Raw genomic sequence first — 17,086 nt, 5'->3', positions numbered from 1 at the left:
GGGGGGCTCTGTGGGCTCCACCTACCTCTTGGTTAGCTGTGTGACCTTAGGCGAGTGAGTCAACCTCTCTAGCCTCTGTCCCTTCAGCTGTGAAGTGGAGTAAAAATACCTGCCTCTGGGTTGTTGTGGGGATTCCATCAATTAATGCGTGTAAAGCATTTAGCACAGTGTCTGGCACATGACAAATATTCTGTATTGTTATGATCATGCACGGTTGGGGACCTGGGTGTGTGAGCATGGTCAGGCTCGAGGTGGGGGTGCCCTGTGCAGAGGAGAGGACTTGGTGTGACATGCAGTGAAAGCCAGCCGTGCTTCACCCCTGTGCTTGGAAAGGAAGTATTACAGTGACCGCCTGCATCGGCTCAGCTCCTTCCCTGGGGTCCCCTGGATGCTTCCCACACACACACACACCAGCCTGGCTCCCTGGCATTCAGGTTCTGCTACCAATGTGTTGCTGCATGATGCTGGGCAGCTCGCCCTCTCTGAAGTCACTTCCCCATCTGCAGAGGCCTCTTAAAGCCCTGACATCTCACAGAGTTAAATCATTTTTCCCAATTCAAGCTTTAAAGGAGTCTCCCACCTGAGCCCATCCACAGGCAGACAGGTTTGGGCTCCCGTGGTTGGGGACAGAGTCCAAGACACTGAGGCAAAGTCCCCACTCCCAGCGCTAGCCCAGAAAGCACAGGTACCCATCTCCGGTCCCTGAGAGATGGCCAGAGCTGAACTCGGGACACAGCCCTGCCCTTCACCCTTCACCCTTGGTGGGGCCAGCAGAGGAATTCACATTCTTTTGAAAATCATCATGTAAATGGTTTCTCAACAAAACTGTTCATTCAATGAATGAATGGATGGATGGATGAATGCCAAAAACAATGCGGAGTACTGGGCAAAACGGGGACTTTCGGTTTATTTGATAAAAATCCCCCATTTGGCCTCTCCTCAGTGTATGGCCTTGGGCAAGCCTCTTCACTTCTCAAACCTTGGTTTTCCTATATATTAAATGGGAATAATGATCCCTACTCCACGAGGTGGTTATAAGGTTGATGGAACAGTATATGTAGATGCTTAGTACGTACCCAACAAATGGCAGCACCATGATCCGCACTGTTACTACCGGCCTGCTTCTCCCCCTGGAAGCCAGAGGACCTGAGGCCATTACCCTTGAACGGTGCCCATTTCCAGAGAGCTTTGATGCCCACACAGAATCGCAGCCCTCCCACCCATGTGCCTTCCAGCTGGTGAGGGGCAAAGAGTCCGTCTGGTCTCCCCGTGGCCGGGCAGCGAGCTGGCTCGCTGGGGAGGCTCTGCCACCTTCCCTGGGCTGTCCTGGCAGCATCCACGCCTCTGGCCTTTGTCAAGCAGCTGGAGTGTGAGGCACACCGCCTGCCCGTGAAATACGACTTTCAGAAAACATGCATATTTGGGAGTTGGTGCATGTTTCTATTTCGGGCTGACACTGCTCTCTGTATTTATTTTCCCTGGGCTTTGCCTTTAGAACCCAGCTCAGAGGGGCATTTTGACAGACTCTGACACTGCTCCCGGCTCCTCTGGCAGGAGACATGCTCTGGTGGGGGTGGGTGGGCAGGGGGAAGAGGATTTAAAATGACAAGCTTTCTCTCAGCTAGGACCCACCAACAATCAGACACCCCTGCCTCACTGGTCCAGCCCTCGGGATCTCCATATGTGGGTGGGGGCAGGAATAGAAGAGGTTCAGGTGGGGAAACAACTCCACAGAGTGGGGAGGAAAAAACCAAAGAGGCTAATCATGATCAATACCAATAATGTTATTATCAACTAAGGCTGTCACCACCACCACCACCACTTTTGGGTGCCTGTTTTTATGACTCACAGTGGCCTGGAAGACTGCCCTTAGGGAAACCACCTCGTCTATCAGCATCTCACTGTGCTCATCTGTAAAGGTGATTTTGCAGAACTCAGCTCACGGGGCTGTAAGAAGTGGCCACTCAGTCAAACGGCAGCAGTGACTGTCTTCCCTCCTGGCCTCCGATCTTGGCCAGCTGCCCATGATCCGCTGACTTGGTCCAGGTCTTAGGGCTGATTACCAAGACCCTACCCACCAGGCAGGCCTCTAATGGTGTTCTCAGCTAGTGTCTTCTCTGTGGTCATTTACAACCAGCCCGGAGTTGACCTTAACTCAGACAACTCCGTCTGCCTTTGGATGACCAGAGGAGTGAAGGGGAGAGGAAGGGACAAGATAAGTGTGCTTAAACTGTTAGAGAAAAGGGGTTAAACCATAATTCTAAGGCTCTGAGGGTCAGGAGATCCCAGCTGAAGTTCCTACTCTACTATTCATTCATTCATTCATTCATTCACCAAGCATCCACCAGCAGAACCAGGTGTTCTTGCAGAATCAATGTCTGCCTCAACAGAGAATGTGCTTCGGCAATGTGACCTCAGGAAAATTACTTGACATCTCTGTTCCTATAAAGGAAGTCATCTGAACATCCCTCATTCAGGGGACAGGATGAATTCACCAGTGGGGTGTGCCTTGAGCAGGGAGGTAAGGTACTATAGCCTCTGAGGTTAGAACCCTGATTTTCAATCCCACCCACACTCAAGAGTGAGTTAATGTTCCCCATTATTATTAGGATTAAATAGGGACCCTTAAGGTTCACTTCAGCCAGCCCTGTTCTTGCACAGATGGGAAGCCTGAGGCTCAGCGAAGGGAAGTAACTTGACCAAAGACACACCGGGAGACTGTGGCCAAGCTGAGACAAAATGCAGGTCTCCTTACTCCCACTCCAGTGCTCTTTCCACCACATCACACTGGGACTCTTCCCTTTCCAACAGTTTTGGATATTAAGGGCAATAGCAGAAGAGGTATCAAAGGGCAAGCCAGAACATGGGTACCAGAGCCTTCAAAATCCCCATGGGATGGGGGCCCTCCAGAACAGAGGAATCCTGGCCCTTTGGAGAGACTGTTGGGGCTCTGGGACATCCGTCCCTAGACATATTCCCAGGGAGGGGCCGGAAGCTGCTGAGGCCATGGGCAGGGAGGGAGGCAGTGTCAGACTTTCACAGAGAGGGTAGTGAGGGGGGGTCTGCCTGGAGAATGGAGTCAGCTCCCTCTAAGATCAGCTGTGTCCATACTGGAGCAAAGACTGACTGACGGGGTCAGACCCAGGCTAAGGAAAGTTGGTGGAGCGTGAACTGAGAAAGACGGTGGGGTCGGGGGGAACAGAGAGGTACACAGGAGAGGAGCAGAGAACAGGGAAACAAAGAGAAAGTGCAAGCAAAAAATGATGCAGAAAGAGTGGCGTGTACCCTGGTACACATTTGTCTGGAGTAGGGTCTGAGGAAGGGGAGCAGGTCTGAGGGTGGTGAGCTGAGCAAAATGGACTCTGAGCCTAAAATCCAGATTCTGTAAGGCCAGGTTTCTGCCCATAGCTTCCAGTGGGCCACAGCCTTCTCCTTCTGTTTGGCAGATGCCTGGCTTTCTGCTTAGGTCTGCATTGGGGGTTGGGGGTGGGGGGGGGGGATTGCTTTCCCTCACCAAGAAAGTGTGTGTGTGTGTGTGTGTGTGTGTGTGTGTGTGTGGTGTGTGTTGTGTGGGGAGCCTAAGTAGCTCTGTGAATCAATGGTTATCTCTGTGAGCACCCAGAAAGGAGCTCTGGAGTCAGGCTTAGTAAGATGTCCAGAGACAGCAGGACCTGGAGGAAGAGGCCGCACAGATGGTAGGGTCTGTGGGAAGACCTGAGTTTGCCCACGTATGAGTGGATGGATCGCCCCTCTGTGTGTGGACTGTGAATGGATATATATTTGCATGTGTGGACTGTGAATCTGTGTGGGGATTGTTTGCAGGTGGTCTGTAGGTCGGTGTGAGTGTGCGCGGGGACCCTGGGTCCGTGGGCGTGTGCGCGGGGGTTGTGCGTCTCCAAGGCAGGCTCCCGGCGCTGTCCGCGGTGCTGAGCCGGGGCGTGGACGGGAATGGCACCTGCGTCCAGCCTCAGGGGGGCTGCCGGACAGGGGCCTCGGAAAGGAAGTCTCCAAGTCTTCCTTGGAGGCGCCTTTTCAGTCCCAGTTGTGGATCTCCCCGGGGAGTTGGGAAAAGTTCTCTCCCAGCGGCAAGGTTGGCTCACGGAACTCCGCGCTACTCGCAGGAGAAATCTTACTCCAAGCCTCAGCACCACCACTGCCCCGCTGCTCAGCCCATCTCCACCCTCACTCGCCTCTCCGCAGGGCCCGGGGACCCTATCGCATTCGGCTTCATCCGCCCGCCCAGTCTGCCTCAGAGCTCCCGCGCGCCCGACAGGACCTGCAACCAGGTTAATTGCTTTCCAGGACTCGGGAAAGGTCCGGTCGAAAGCACGAGTGCGCTAAGGTGCGGAGTGGATGAAGAGGAGGTCATTAACCTTTTCCTCCCTCTGCTCTAGCCTGGCTGAGATCCGGATCCCAGGCGGCTTCCAGACTGACACTCAACTTTTACGGAATCAGTCATCCACCCGCGAGGACGAGCAGGGGGCTGGAGGTCGAAAGCCTCCCCGGAGACCGGAAATCTCGCCAACTGTGGATGTCAAACTGACCCGCGCAGACCGAAGCTGCTCCAGCCCCGGGACGAGTTGGTGCGCAGCTGGGGCCCGGCCGCGGGGGGCAAGCTCCGGGCTCTGCCCACCGCCAGCTGGCTTTCCTGGGGACGCCAAGGCCTGCACCCGGGGCTGGCTGGAGAGCTAGAGAACTTCACACACAGCCCCGTGCAGGCCGGGGTGGGGCGGCGCGAAGGGCTTGCACCTTTCTCCGAGCAATGCATCCCCCAGCCCTGACCCGGATGGCGCCCAGCGGCCGTCGCACTCACCTCGGCTGGCCAAGCTGAGCTGGCTGAGCCGCGGGCGCTGGAAGAAGGTGCACGGGAGGGGCTGGGGGCTGCGGCCACCCCGCCGGGAGGACTTGTCCCCTCGCGGAAGTCTCAGTGAGAAGCTCTTCAGGGCTGCAGGAGGCCGGGGTTCCCCGCTCCACTCCAGAGAGCACAGACCGCGCACAGCCTGGTGCTGATCCTGGTCCCCAGCGCGCAACCCAAGCACTCAGCGCCGCCACCGCCTTTTATTCGCCGCCCGCCTTTGTTTGGGTCCCGGCTGCTACCACGGTGTGTGGGGGTGTCCGGGGCAGGCTCTGGCGCTGCACTGCCCCCAGACCACGGGCGCCTCCGGCCTTCGCGCCGCCTGGCCTTGCGTCAGTGGCCGGTGAGGGCCTGCGGTCCGCCGCTTACTGCTGTCTCTGGAGTCCGCCGCCAGGCGCCGCGGTGGCCGCCTCTCCCCCTGCGGGAGCCGCACGGTGGTACAATCGGGCTCCAAGTGCCGGCGGGCGGGGCTGCGAGAGGCGTAGCGACCCCTGGGGGTCGGTGCACGCCTCTGCAAACGGCCCAGGCCGTGACTCCTGCCCCGCCCCCAAGTTTCCTAGGTCCTCAGGTCTCTCTCTGGCCTGCGCTCCTGACTCCCCTTCCGCACAGCCTTGGCAGATCACCAACCGCCCGGACACTCGAGGGTATCCCCGGGTCTTCTCCGGAGGGAGCTGCCAAACCCGGGCTCCTGGCGCCATCCCCTCTTCCCTCCTTTATTCACCTTCCTGGCACCAGAGCCCAGAACCATGCCAACTCCTGGGACCGGGCATCCCTCCAGCGTTAGCACGTGGTCTGCCTGACACCCCCGTCCTGAAGGCCACAAGGAGAAAGGACTGGGCAGCAAAGGCCAGTGCCTGGCCCATTTCTGTCCATCAGGACTCAGAAGGCATAAACATCGGTGTCACCTGGGGAGAGCTGAAGGGGTCGCCTCAAAAGTGGGGTAGCCATAGGGCGCCAGCTGCAGGATGCAGAGGTTTTCCTTATGGGAGCCAGGAAGAAGGGAGGCCACCACCACTGTTGTGTGAGGGGTGAGCCGGATTATCATACATCCTCAGCGTGTGTGCGGAGAGGAGCAGGGAGTACAGAGATGGGGGAAACACACTCAGCCTACAGCAAGTTCCCAGCTTCTGGGAAGGATGAGAACAGGAGAGAATTCTAAAATGAAACACTAAGCCCCACACTCACACACAGGTACTCAACCCATGCTGGTTTCTCCAGCCCTTCTCTTTAAAAGAGGAAAGCTGAGTTGAGGGGACCTCTAACTCCAGGGTGCTGAGTGGAGCTCCTGCCCTGTGGCTCACCTGTCATTCCTGCTCGGTGGTGTCCAGTTCCTGGGAGCTGTACCCGCTGGCTCACTGCCAACTAGACACATTGGTATTTATGACCCTGGATGCCTTGAGAGCTCCTCTATGCAGAAGCAAATGGCCCGAGCCAGTGTCCCTGCCCCAGCACTCACTCCCCATGTGCTCAGGATCCTCAGGGGAGCCATTGCCAGACTGGCCAAGCCTGTTAGGAAACTCCCAGTGGCTTCATCTGGCCTTGAAAACATTTAGGGTTGGAAGCAGCTCCTGACTCAAAGGGTGTCACCCTGAGCTTGAGGGGCGGGGGACAGACACAGGAGGCCTCTCCTGAGAAGTGGGGAGTATGTGTGTTGCTTCCCCCCAAGATCAGTGGCCATAGCTGACACAGGAGTACAAAGGAACAGACCTAGCACCACCGTGCACACTTTGAGTCTCTCTTGCCACATCCCAGAGGGAAGCCAGAAAATGTGGAGCAATGGGAGAGGGTGGGAGGAAGGAGAACAGGGGAAAGATTGGTTTTTAAGGGAGCAATAGGGGAGATACAAAATGTGTTCCCAAGCCCAGCTGAGAGCAAAGGGTTTTCTTTGCTGGGTGAATGGCTTACTCTTCCCAGTTGGTTCCTGGAGTTGTTGCTTCCAGAAGTCTTCTTAAAGTTCTCCAAGCCTCTAGGACTGTAGCTCTCAGTCTGACAGATCCACAGAGAATGCCACTGGGGAGCCCCCAAAGTACGGTGCCACCCCCAGCCCACACCTGGGGACACAGCCCCCGATCCCCTGGGAACTACTTTTAGTGGGACGGGGGTCCTAGCTTCATGCCACCTAGCTAGCCACAGCTGTAGACACCCTAACTACGCCCTCCTCCAAGCCCTCCCTGCCTCTGGGGGTCTCCAGATGATCTCCAGTAGGGGATGGGCTTGCTCTGCCCTTGTCCGGGGATTTCTGGGTACTGAGGATGCAGAGGCAGAGGCCCACAAAGTGGGGGAGGAGGTAGGGAGTGTGGTGCCCAAGAACACTGAAAAGATGCAATTTTCCCAGGCCATCAGCAGAGTTTTAAAAATGCAAATGGAACTGGGCCTTTGAAATATGCCTGCCATAAAGTGGAACTGGTGGTGGCAGCGGGAGCTGGCGCGGGTGTGGAAAGTCATGAGAAGCCTCCTCGCGGGGCCTCATCCTCAGGCTTCCTTCCCTCCACTCCCCACTCTGCCTGTAGGACGTGTGTTTATGGGGAGCTGGGGATGTTGGACTCAGAGATCCCTGCCCAACCTCAGGGCACCTCCCTGAAGCCTCCTTTACCTCAGTTATCTGTCCTGCAGAAAGGAAGCAGAGACTGAGATTCTCCATCTCCCACAGTCCATACTCCCCCCTTACCTCCCCACGCCCCCGCCCCCCAGCCCTCAACACCCCCCCCCCCACCGCCCCGTGCCCTGCTCCAGTGCTGTCTGCTGGAAGTTCTTCCTGGGTCTGATTTAAATGCCTCTTGGTGCCGATAAGCAGCTTCCCTTATACTCTGTCTTCACGACTAATTCAAAAGCTTCTTTTGTAACGGGTTTGAGCTATAAAGGGCTGCTTTGTCCTTCATTCCCATCCCTTTATTTCTGTTTTCATTTTCTCTCCAGCTATGTCTGAAGCAGGGCTTCTGAGCCTAACCTCTGAGTCCACCACTCCCAGTAAAGCCATATTTCTGCTCCACCCCTTACCAGCTGTGTGACCTTGGGAAAGTCATTTCACCTTGCTGAGCTCAGTTATTTTGTCTATAAAATGGGGGTGGGAGAAGTACTTATCTCATAGTAGTGGTTATGAAGAGTTTATTAAATGAATGAATCTCAGTGTGCAATAGCATTTAGCACAGTGCATGGCACAAACCAAGCTCTAAATAAATGTTTAGGTGGTGATGGTGATGATGAGGAGGAGGAGGATGGCTTGCTAAGCAAGAGATGGTCTGGAGATGTGTTGCTGGAGGTGACCATAACCTTTCTCATTTCTTCGCCCCACCCCCGATGAGATGAGCTGTGTACAAACCAAGTCTCTCACGAGATGGTTGAGCAGCTCAAGGGAAGAGTATATGGGTGGGATTGGAATTGTCTATCCTGAAAACTATGGAAGAGTAAGACAGTTGCTCCATTATTCCAGCAACTAGGAATAGAATAATTACATTTAAAAGTAATTCCTTCTTCAGTCTGCTAACACACTGACTTTGGAGCTCTTGGCCCCAACTAGTCTCACCTCTCCAGGAAACCACTGAGTAGAGGCAAGTGGACTTGGGTGTGCTGGAAAGAGTTCTGGATGTAGAAGACTTTTACTAACTCTATGACCTTTGATAAGTCACTTCATTTCTCTGAGACTCAGTTTCCCCAGCGGCAAAATGGGAGTAAAACGACCTGTGCCTACAGTATTCCTGCAATTATCTTCTCGGCTGAGGCAGAACACAGATTTATAGGCAACTATCTGATAATTAGTTATATATATAGTTATATGTAGTTATAGTTATATGTAGAGATAGGTGGAATGATCAATCCCTCTTTCCATGACTTTCAGGGTTGACTGCACTTCCTTTGATATAATGGATGCAAAAGAGCTCAGGAAACTTGCCCAAGTTCATGGTGAATCAATTTCTGACTCAAGGTGATATAGGAAGTTAGTGGAAGAGTTGGGTTGGACGCAGGCCTCCCTGGGTTCAGTTTTGAGCTTCTACCAAGGCACCATCTTTCCTCCTTCTCCCTGGAGCTCTGTTCAGGAGGTGAGTGTGAGTTTATGGGGAGCACAGGATAGAGGGGTCAATAATTCAAGAAAAGAGAGAAAGCTCTGGAGAAAGGTGATAGGGCCAGGCTGGGATAGGAGCACTAAAACACAGGGCCTGGGGGAGGCTGGACAGATGGCAGCACTCTTCTGCCTCCAGAATTCTGCAAGCAGCCAGACCTAGCACTCCTTTCCCAGCCTTGCCTGCCTCCTCCAAGGAAGCAGGCAGCCTGTGCCAGAGTGAATACAATCCAAGTTATTAATTGCCTCCAACAATTAGCCCTAGTGCCTGGGCCTGCAGACACCAAGGCTCTGGGAAAAAAAAAAAAAACACCAATTACAGCTTTTTCAGTATTCACTCTGCTGCATAATCCTCCCCCAACACCACCCTGCTCCCCATCCATGTTCCTAGGGGCCTTTGCTCTGACCCCAGTATCTGGAGAAGACCAAGTTTTTCTGAGGACTTTAAAAGTGGAAGTCACTCAAGGGTTAGATCTTACGCATAGCAGGGTCAAAGCACTGGCAGGAAGGAACAAGCTCTTGCCAAAGATCTAGCCCACTGTGTGGCACTAGCCAAAGTCTATCCCATTGTGTAGAAGAGAGTACAACCTCCAGGTTGAAGGTTTAAATATATTTCCTGAGGATCTTATTGTTAGTACTGGCAAGGGAGAGATCAGAAACGCACCCAAAGTTCTGGTTCGAATCAGTTCAATCACATACTAGCTTTGTGGCTTTGGGAAAATCCCTTCATGATGCTGAGCTCATTTCCTTATCTGTAAACTGGGGATGGTGGTCACACCTCTTCATGGAGGGAGATTCAGAGAAATGCTGTGCAGAAGCACATAGAAATACAGTGGGTGGCATGGGGCGAGCTGTAAATAATGGTGTTTTGTTCTATATGGATAGAGCCCTGGCAGGAGGCTCCATGCTACCTGTGGGTCCCCTGTCCCTTGGCAGGGGAGAGAAGTGGGAGGCAATGGGGAAGGAGGTAGATAGGGAGTTAAGAGGTCTGGTTGCTGAACCCAGGTTTGCTATAACTTCCACTGTGGCCCTGGTGCCCTTTCCAGTCTGGCCTCTTGTTCCGACCTGACAAAGGAAGGCACAAAGCTAGTGAGCTCTAGAGCCCCTCTAACTGAGTTTTTTTTAGAAGAGTGTGAGCAGAAGGAATGAGTTTAGAATGGGTAGGAGGCCATGGGAGTGTAGAATCCCCAATTTTTCAGGGGTGAATGGCAGTAGTAGTAAAGGTAATAGAACGGCCAAGAGAACATGAAACCAGTTACATAAATAGTTAAGCCTAGAGTCACAAATCCATTGGTTCTGCATCAGTAAAAGAAACCAATTACCTTTTATCAAGGCAGGGGGAAAAGATCATCACCTGGTTCAGAACTATTTGGGAGAGCCTGGGTAGAAGTCCTCAGCCCAGTTCTCACTGGTAGAGTGTTTCAGGACCATGAACAGCGGCAAATGCCAGCCTCCAAACCTCTGGGCCACCATTGAGGTGAGGGCAAAAGGATGAGAGACATGGACTTAGCCATTCAGTTGGATCCTCAGAGATGCTGTAATGATGCTGATGTTTAATAATAACTCAGTTACCCATGGTGGGTGTCTCCGAGTGCCCAGCGGGATTGCCTAAGTGTTACAGAGCAGGGTCATGTATGGGCCCGTCTCCCAGCCCCTCCCCAGGAATATCTAAGGCTCCTGGTGCACCTGCCTGTGTGTGAGCTCTTTCATGACTCAGCATGGAATTCCAGCCCCATCTCTCCCCACTCCCACGCCGCCCTACCCTGACCCTTTGTCCCTCTGGCCTCGGCTTCCTGGCACAAGTTGGCAGTGCCTCCCTTTGCTTCAGCCTGGCTGGCCCACTGGCGCCAGAAGCCAAGCCAGCTTTAACCCTGACCACCAGGCCCCATCTCGGCCCCAGCAGTGACTGCAAGAAAGAGCTTTTCTGGCATTTTCCCAGTCAGAGATCTGCACAGCTCTGATGGGCTGCCCCAGTGCTAGCTCTTATTCCAGCACATCCAGTGTGAGCAGGGTGGGGAATCTTCTGTGCCAGAGAACTCTGTGGCCAGGGCCCCTGAGCTGGAATGAAGGGCTGGTAGAGAGACCATCAGTGCTCAGGCAGTTAAATTACCTTTTAGGCAGGAAGGAGTGCTTCTGACAACATCAGCGTCATTAATAATTAATGGCTACCGTTTGTTGAGTGCCGGGTCCCATATATGCGTTACTTCATCTAAACTCACAACCATCCCAGGAGGTGAGCCCTTTACTGTCCTCATTTCCAGGTGAGAAGATTAAGGCTCAGAGAGTAAGTTGCTTCAGGTCACACGGCAGGTAAAGACTCAGCTCTAGGCAGTTTGATTCTATAGCCCAGATTCTTTACCACGTTATTATTCCCATTTTTGCAGATGGAGAAACCGAGAGTCAGAGAGGTGAGGGAATTGGTTAAGGTCACAGAAGAGTCAGTGATGGAGAGGATTTGAACCAAGATTTGCCTGATGTTGGAGATATCATATTTATCTGTTCACTCTACTGCTCCCCAGTGAACTAGGTCCCTGTTGTGTGCCCACTCGCAGAGTCCCCTTCCTAGGTCTAAAACACAACGAAGCTAATCTCCCTGTACTTCCTTAGGGAAGTCACTGCCTCTCCCTGAGCCCCAGTCTACCAAGGGCAACATGCTAAGGTAGAGCTCACATTCCAAGTTGAGAATTGCTTTGTCTGAGAACATTCTCCCATGGAGACTAGGGTCATCCTGCAAAATAGTAAGATAGTTCTCAGGACCCGGAAGGGAAGGGTCATACTCTTCCCTTCCAGGACAAGGTGCAGGGGCCAGGGCTACTGGCTGTAGATGCATTACATGATAGCCATCACCTGACACAAAATGCCAGGCCAACTCCTAGCTTCTCGTTTATGAGAAGATGAAGGCCCAGGGCAGGTGACTACAGTGATGTGGTTGCCTCCTGACAGCCCTGTTCCTTTGGCCATTCCTCCAAGGCTTCTGTGTCTTTCCCAACACCTCTGAGCCCTCATTTTGCAGCTGGGTACATCTGGGGACAGCTGTTCTCGCTGGCATCCAGGACCACATCTGGCGGATGTGGCAGCAGGATGCAGGAGGAATACGTGAACAGTCTTAATGACCACGTCGTGGAGCAGCCTGGGCCAGGCTTGCGTGCCGGTTGTGCCTGGGGAGCCAGGCTGGTGACATGTCCCCTTACCCTCCTCCTCCTCTCTCCCTGCCCTTCCACTGCTCCTCCCCCTCCCCCTTGTTTTCCTTCCTCTCTTTGCCCCCATACCCCAAGCTCCTCCAGACTCCTCGTCTTCCCTCCTTTACACTTATTCCTTCCCTGAATAATGACCGCAGTCCATGTTTGCTGAGCACTTACTGTGTGACAGGCTCTGTACCACGCATTTTTCCTGCACTATCCTTTTCGATCTTCACAACGGGCCCTTGGAGAATAATCATCTCTCTTTTACAGATAAGGAGAGTATGGCTCAGAGAAGTCAGGGTGTAAGGCCCACACACTTTCCTGTCCCTTCTGCGGGGGACAGAGCACCTCCTCCCATATGGGACAAGAAGGTCGGAGGAAAAGGTCGGAGGTGGTGTGATCCGTTCTCTTTGGTCTTGGATGGATTGTTTGGTAGGTGTGGTTTTTTTTTTTTTTTCTTAAGATTGTACTTATTTATTTGACAGACAGAGATCACAAGTAGACAGAGAGGCAGGCAGAGAGAGCGGGGGAAGCAGGCTCCCTGCTGAACAGAGAGCCTGATGCGGGGCTCGATCCCAGGACCCTGAGATCATGACCTGAGCCGAAGGCAGAGGCTTTAACCCGCTGAGCCACCCAGGCGCCCCTGGTAAATGTGCTTTTTGTCTTTTGATTTTCCTTTAAAGCTCTAAGCTGATTCCAACCCTGCCCCCTGGGTTGCTGTGTTCTCTGCACCTTCTGAGCCTTCCCTTCCCACAGTGTGTATGGGCAGCCCAGAGTCATCTGTTCAACATGCTCGCTAAGTCAGGAAAATGTGCAAGTGAGGACTCCCCTCATCCCCTGGGGACTTTTCGATTATGGTCATTTCAAAGCATTTAAAAAAAAATTTTTTTTTAAAGAGGGGGCGGACAAAAGGAGAAGGAGAGAGAGAATCCCAAGCAGGTTCCAGGCCCAGCATGTGAGCCCAATGTGGAGCTTGATCCCACGACTTCGAGAACATGACCTGAGCTGAGATCAAGAGTTGGTTTCTACACTGACTGAGCCACCCAGGCGCCCCGTGACTGTGGTCGTTTCAGTCCATGGATAACGAAGGCCTGCGGTGCAGGTGGCTAGAGGCATGGGGTCTGGAGTCAGGGTCTTGAGTCCATTTATAGCTATGCCACTGGTCAGATGGTAGTGGTCACGCTGCCTGTAGAACAGAGACAACACTCACATCGAGGGGGGGGTGTGTGTGAAGATCAATAACGTAGTGTATGTAGTGTGTCTGGTACCCAGTCCACAGGCCATGGCCTTCTCCATCTCATTCTGGGTCAAGAGCATTAGAGAAACATACGTCCTCTAACCCAAGGTGGTCCCGCTGATACTCATTCCCTAGATACTGCTCTTCCACCTATTTTGGGGGAGTGTGTGGCTTTAGGTAACATGGTCATAGCCAGCATTTTTGTATGTGTCCCATGTGTGATATGTGAATTGGTCATATCATCTCATGTAAATAGTGCTGGTACTGAGCCCACGTTCTAGAGCCAGAGAGCCTGTGTTCAAATTCTGGCTCTGCCACATACTGGCTATGTGACTTTGGGGAAGTCACTTAACCTTTCTCTGCCTCACTGTCCTGTCAAAGGAGCTTATAGCAGCACCTACTTCCTAAAGCTGCGATGAGGAGTTAGGGGAACATGGAAAATCCTGAGATCAGGGCTGAGCCTTGATAAGTACTTCGTATAAATGTCACCCACTATTATTTAATCTGTACACCAATTTCAGAAAGTGGATGTTACCATTTTTGTTTTACAAAAGAAGCAACCAGTAGAGGTTAAGTCACTGGTCCAAGGTCATATAACTAGTAAATGGCAGAGTCGGGATTTGAACCCAGTTCTGACTGATTCCCAGGCTTCCGGGTTTCACACTGCAGCTCTGTGTCTGGGAGGGAAGGGCAGAATGGGCTTCGAGGCTCAGCCAGCTCCCCCAATGCTGTGACCCAGATGAGCTCCCCTGCCACCCTCTTGCTTCCTTCTGTCGTTCCCATTCAGTCATTTGCTTCAAAGAGACTCCTGTTTAACTCTGACAGATTCCCTGGCTACTTGTATTCCCAAACCTGCTCACTCTGAGGGGCTCCCAGGCCATGGGAACCTGCAGAGACCCTGAATCCAGCCTTGCTCTACCCCAGGGCTGGCATGAGCTGTGGGAGGCCCGGAGAGCTTCCAGGCATCCAGGAAGCTCCCAAGACTCCTGCTCCCTGATAGAGGGTCTGCAGATCCAAGTGCTCCATGGCTCTGCCCTCCCCACCGCCCACAGGACACAGCCCTGACCCAATACGGCACCCAAGGCCCTTTCCTCCTCAGCGGCCTCTCTCCAGTCCTGTCACTGGAGCCCTTCCCCGACCTCAGGAGCCTCAACTCCACTCCTACCCCCAAGAACCCATGATGGCTCAGACATGCCTCTCAGCCTTTCTCACATCACTCCATCTGTCTGAAAGGCTCTTTTTCTTTTCTACCAGTTGAAACATTACTCATCCTGAAGGCCCAACTCATCCCTTCCATGATGGAGCCACCCCCCCAGCCCTACACCCACTCTTCCCTCGGAGTCCTCAGCTCTCTCCTTTGCTCCTGGAACAATTTCACACGTCTATTTCTGCATGTGTCACAGTCTGATTTGTTTTCTATATAGATTCTGTTGCATGAGGTTACACAAGGTGTGAGGGGACATGAAGACTCTGCAGAGGGGGTCACTTTCCAGGCAAGGGCTGGGGGCATGCAGGGCAGACCCTAAGCAGCAACTGAGCCTAGAGTTCCAGGACCACCTGTTCCAGAAGTTGAGGTCAGGCGTTACTTCCCCATGATCACATGGCACCTCACTAGGGAGCTATAGAAGCTGGGCCCCTGACTTCTGATCCTGTGGGGGCTCCCCAAAGTCTCCATTGTACAGCTGGGCTGATGCACACTCCCTCTGTCTGCCATCCAGACCCTCTAAACCTCCCTGCTACTTTTATTAGTCAGCTATTGCCATAATGATGCTGCATAACAAACCACTTCAAAGTCTCAGCAGCATTTAACACTAATACCTGTATTTTGCTCACAGGTCTACAACCTGACTGGAGAACTCTGCTTCAGGCTGTGGTCCAGCTCATGTCCACTCCATGTGTCCCATAAAGGGCTGCAGCTACCCTGATTAGGCTCCTCTTGTGGCTGTGGTAGAACGCAAGCACAACTGACTAAACACATCTCAAGGCTCTTCTCTCATTGTATTTGCTGCCATCCAATGACAAGAGCAAGTTCCCTGGCCGAGCTCAAAGTTAGCTGGTGACAAAGGAGACTCGGTTCACGTTGTAGCAATGGCAAGGCTTTAAATATAAAATACCTGTCTGGGAGGCTGGAGAATTAAGACCAATAATTCAGTTTAGGCCTCCACCTGCCCTCCTACAGATTCAAATTGGTCGCTGACTGCCCCCCAAGCCACTAGACAGGTCTCTTCAGCTTCCTTCCCTGCAGCTACTACCCACAGAACTTTCAGCTGATGCTCCACCTTCCCCATCTGAAACATACCCATGATGATTGCAAAACAGTGATGGAAAAGAAATGTGAAGAGAATACTCGGGCACCAAGAGTTGAAGGTAAAGGAAGGGGAAGGCCGGCACTTAGTATGTTTAACTTTGGGAGGATGGAGAGAGGAGATCTATCTTCACCCCCATCTTCCAGCACTACCCAGAGTCCCAAATCTGAAAGGTGAGATTTAGGGACCTTTGAGTCAAGTTCTCATAGGGCCACACATCTGCACAGCTTCAGAACCTTGGTGTGGGGACACGTTTTAGCAATTTTTATCTATTTTCATCAGTTCACCATTTTTTTTTATTGCAGCCCACACCCACACCCATCAATTGCCAACGGAAAACCACCATTTCTCATTTAGACCATGAGATTTGATGAGAGGCATGCACATGTGACCCAGGCCTGAGCCAATCGGAGCATCCCATCGTCTCCTTGGCTACAGTGACTGATTCAGGAATAGACCCCTGGCAAATTCAGGTCAATGAGAATTCAGAATTGGACTTTTGTCAGCTCTCTGGGCATGACATGAGGAGTGAGAAGCCAGGAAGGGATTCTGGTTTTCCTGTGGGAGAGAAGCTATAGATTCTGTGTTATTAATAGCCATCATGGCACCAGATTGATTCCAAGAATAAAGGGTGCCAACCTCACCATGAAGTGAAGAACAAAGAGAGACCTGACTTAAACTCCTGGATCAAGCTATACCTGAAATCCTACCTCAAGACTTTACAGCTATTAGATCAGGTAAAACAGGTCTTCTGTCACTGAAGGAGTCCTGATTAAATAAACATGGAATTTTATAATCATGGAATTTAGGGAAGCTAATGCCAAGGATGCTTAAGATAATCAATATGGAGGCTGCCTGGGTGGGGCAGTTAGTTGGGCCTCTGATTCTTGGCTTCAGCTCAGGTTGTGGTGTCAGTGTCATGAGATTGAGCCCCGTGTCAGGCTCTGTGCTCAGCGTGGAGTCTGCTTGGAGTTCTCGCTCACTCTTCCTTTGTCCCCCCCTGCTCGTGCTCTCTCTCACTCTCTTTCCCTAAAATAGATAAATAAAGCTTTGAAAAAAAGAATAATAAATGTGTTGAATCTCAGAGATGAAGTCCTTAGAGACTAAGCCGGACTGAAAGAAACAGGGGAGGGCCTCCAAGCTGCGGGTGTGGAGTAAGGGAGGACCCAAGTTGCCTTTATGGGCCCCCACTGGTGCCAGCGCATCTGTCCCATACCAGGAGCTCCTGCAGTTCTAAGCACTAGACTATAGATTGGCCTGGGTGAGCCGCATGCCATGAGATGCATGATCCCAGCTTCCTCGTCTTGGCAACGGCCCTTCGTGATTGTGTTTCTACATAGCAGCCTCTTCTCCTTTCATCCAGGGAAGAGATGGGGTCGGAGCCGGCCTGGGAGAGTGCAAGCCGTATGGCTGCGAGAGGCTACTGCAAACAGCGGTATTGCTCAGAGG

General features: G+C 52.6%; 1 protein-coding gene across 1 annotated transcript in view; it reads right to left on the bottom strand.

Moving 5' to 3' along the window:
- DISP3 (dispatched RND transporter family member 3) overlaps nucleotides 1-5,225 on the bottom strand; it is a 48,444-nt gene extending 43,219 nt beyond the window's left edge. Inside the window, exon 1 of the mRNA XM_004741498.3 lies at nucleotides 4,814-5,225. The gene's annotated coding sequence lies outside the window, so the exon portion shown is untranslated. The remainder of the gene's footprint in view (nucleotides 1-4,813) is intronic.
- Between the last annotated feature and the right edge of the window lie 11,861 nt (nucleotides 5,226-17,086).

The sequence above is a fragment of the Mustela putorius genome, unplaced genomic scaffold (genome assembly GCF_011764305.1).
Source record: "Mustela putorius furo isolate JIRA1106 unplaced genomic scaffold, ASM1176430v1.1 tig00003853_pilon_pilon_pilon, whole genome shotgun sequence".
NCBI lineage: Eukaryota > Metazoa > Chordata > Mammalia > Carnivora > Mustelidae > Mustela > Mustela putorius.
Note: the sequence above shows the minus strand (reverse complement) of the source record. Positions and strands in the feature narration are given on the sequence as shown.